Genomic DNA, 3,667 nt, shown 5'->3' with positions numbered 1-3,667 from the left:
TCACTCACTATACATTGATTCATTGTCCCATTGCTCATTTATTCACCCTTCACTTGATCCAAACCTGTTTGAGTTTCATTTTTCTAATAAGCATAAATAACATATTTGAAGAATGTCAGAAACCAGTAGCCATTGACTGCCGTAGTTTTTTTTTATGTTCTTATAGATGCAAATGTCGATGTTTTTATTTTTTTTTTCAAAACTTTAATTCATGAATCACTATACACCTTTTTATTGTCCCAGCCCTCATTTATTCACCCTCCACTTATTCCAAACCTGTTTGAGTTTCGTTTAAATTTACATGTTTTTATTTACATAAAGTAGCATATTTGAAGAATGTCAGAAACTTGTAGCCACTGACTTTCATAGTTTTTCTTATAGATGCGAATGTCGATGTTTTTATTTATTTATTTATTTTTCAAAACTCAAATCAATCTGTGAATTACATTATATTGATTTATCATCTCATCCCTCATTCACCCTTCACTTGATGCAAATCTGTTCTAATAAACAAAAAAAAAGCTATTTTAAAAAATGTCAACAACCGGTAACCATTGACTCCCATAGTTTTTCCTTTTTATATAGATGTAAATGTCGATTTCTTTTTTTTTTTTTTTTATTATTTGTTTTTTATTTCGAAATTTAAAAAAAATCATTCCATGAATAACTCACTAGACATCGATTCATCTTCCCATCCCACGTTTATTCACCCTTCACTTTATCCAAACTTTTTCATTTTCTAATAAACAAAAAGATATTTTGAAGAATGTCAAAAACAAGTAGCTATAGATTTATTGACTCATCCCTCATTTATTCACCCTTCACTTGTTCCAAACCTGTTTCAGTTTGTTTTTTCTAATAAACAAAAAAGATATTTTGAAGAATGTCAAAAACAAGTAGCTATAGATTTATTGACTCATCCCTCATTTATTCACCCTTCACTTGTTCCAAACCTGTTTCAGTTTGTTTTTTCTAATGAACATAAAAAGATATTTTGAAGAATGTCAGAACCTGGTAGGCATGACTTCCATTGTTTTTTTTATCTTCTTATAGATGCAAATGTTGATTTATTTACTTATTATTATTATTTTTTTTTTTCAAAAAATCAATCAGTGAGTCACAATACATTTTTTTATTGTCCCATCCCTCATTTATTCGCCCTTCACTTGTTCTAAACCTGTTTGAGATTAGTTTTTCTAATGGAAAAAAAAAGATATTTTGACGAATGTCAACAAACGGTAACCATTGACTTCCATAGTGTTTTTTTCTTATATCTTATCTTTTTTCAAAACTCCAAAATCAATCCATGAATCTCTATACATCGATTTATCATCCCATCCCTCAGTTATTCACCGTCCCCTTATTCCAAACCTGTTTGTTTCATTTTTCTAATGGACAAAAAGATTTTAAAGAATGTCAACAATCAGTAGCCATTGAGTTCCATAGTTTTATCTTCTTATAGATGCAAATGACGATGTTTTTTCTTCTTCTTCAAAAATCAATAATCACTCACTATACATCGATCTATCGTCCCATGCCTCCTTTATTCACCCTTCACTTGTTTCAAACCTGTTTGGGTTTCCTTTTTCTAATGAACAGAAAAATAAGAAGATATTTTGAAGAATGTCAGCAACCGGTAGCCATTGACTTCTATAGTGTTTTATCATCTTATACTGTAGATGCAAATGTTTGATTCCCCCCCCCCCCCCCCCCCCCAGAATGACTAAATAAATAAATCAATCAATCCACGAATCACTCACTATACATCGATTCATTATCCTATCCCTCTTTCCTCCATTTATTCACCCTTCACTGTTCCAAACATGTTTAAGTTTGTTTCTAATGAACAAAAAAGAAGATATTTTGAAGAATGTCAGAAAATGGTAGCCATTGACTTCCATACTGTTTTCTCATCTTAAAGATGCAAATGTAAAAATATATATATATTTTTTTTTTCAAAACTTGAAAAATTAATCACTATACTTCAATTCATCGTCCCATGTTCGAGGTTAGGTAGAGTTGAGGCTGCAGTTACAGTAATCTCTGAGCAAGCTGCAAATAAATAATAACACAAACATCTGTGTTGTTGTTGTTATTATTATCCGTATATTCATATCTTCTCTTTAAAAAAAACATTGAAAAAAAAAAGTCAAGAGGTTATGGAATATTACAGATGAGTTCTTGATGAAATCATCTCCGGCAATGTGCTGGCCTCAAATTGGCTCCGACCGCAACCTGAAGAGGGCGCCCTGCTGTGGCACCCAAACGGGGGAGGGGAGCTTACACAGTAATGGTCACTGACTTTCGGAAAACAAACAAAAAATAAAAACAAACTGGTCCAGAAATCCATAAGCGTAATCTTTAAAAATAACTTGATTTATTTTAATACAAAATATAATGCTAATGTCAATAAATAAGTGTCCATAGAAGTCCATGAGTCAGGGGCCAATCTCACTGCTATGTCATGGCACTGCAAAATCGACAATGAGGAAATCTCACAGAGCGGCCCGAGAAACATAAGAAAGGGTGAAGGAAAGGGCGAATGAAGGTGAAACCAAAATATACTGTAACAAAGTGTGTGACGCAGATGAAAACACGTCGGATGTTGACAGACTCGCTCCTCTGCTCATATTTTCATAGCTTGAGACTGTTAGAAGGCTAGATTAATTTTGGCACCTTAAAGAAATCTCTGTAAACATAAGCAGCTTTAGGTCACAGCCCCCGTCTTCAACCGAATACTCTGTAGGTCTGTCTGGTCTGTGCAACTGTTGAAAGAGGATGAGGACACTTGCTAGTTAGCGACGCAACATATTAAAACACTTGTTATGATTTCCGATACTGGGTACGTGTCACTTCATTTTGTATTCTTACTTTACAGTTTGATAATGGATGCTGTCACGTATCATAGTATTTGTTTAAGTCCCTGGAAGCTGCAATCGTTATTTTTTGTTTTGTTTTCTGACGCAGTTCCTAAAGAAACGGAATATTAAATGACAAAACAGTGGGCGTGGCTTGTTTTTTTTCTACTGCGAGCTGATTGGATGTAGTAGGCCTTTCATTCAGAAATATGGGGAAATGGTTTGGGGAGAGTTTTTACAAACATACAGACACCTCCTCACCATTTCTGTTTGTTTGTCTAACAGCCCAGAAGGGGCGTGGTTAACATACTTATTCTGGGTTAGACAACAAACAGAAATGGTGAGGAGGTGTCTGTATGTTTGTTCCTAAGATGTTGTAAGGTTGTTCCAATTCCTAAGATGCATTTAATCTGATATTTTTAACAGGTAAAAAAAAAAAAGGGAAATGTATTTTCAGATCTCAATTAAAGATTACAAGGACAAACTTTTTTTTTTCTTCTTAATGACATGCACAGATAAGTTGTTCACTACAAAACTAGCAATGTGAGCTAACAATCATATGGTTAGTTTTGATTTCTTGGGGACTTTAATTGTATTGCTGCTTCACCTTTTTTATAATTTTTTATTTTTTTTTTTTACACAATTGCACAATATTTAGGCAAGACAAATTTTTTTTTTTTGCTCTCTGCGTTGATTAAATTTGGCAGGAAAAAGGTGATTTTATATTCCAATATTGAGTGGTGAGTAAAGTGATAGTATAATTGTGGTTTAATGTTTGCAAATACAAATAATGTATTATCACTAGCTGG

The sequence above is a fragment of the Danio aesculapii genome, chromosome 23 (assembly GCF_903798145.1).
Source record: "Danio aesculapii chromosome 23, fDanAes4.1, whole genome shotgun sequence".
Classification (NCBI taxonomy): Eukaryota; Metazoa; Chordata; class Actinopteri; order Cypriniformes; family Danionidae; genus Danio; species Danio aesculapii.
This window is presented reverse-complemented; position numbering follows the sequence as displayed.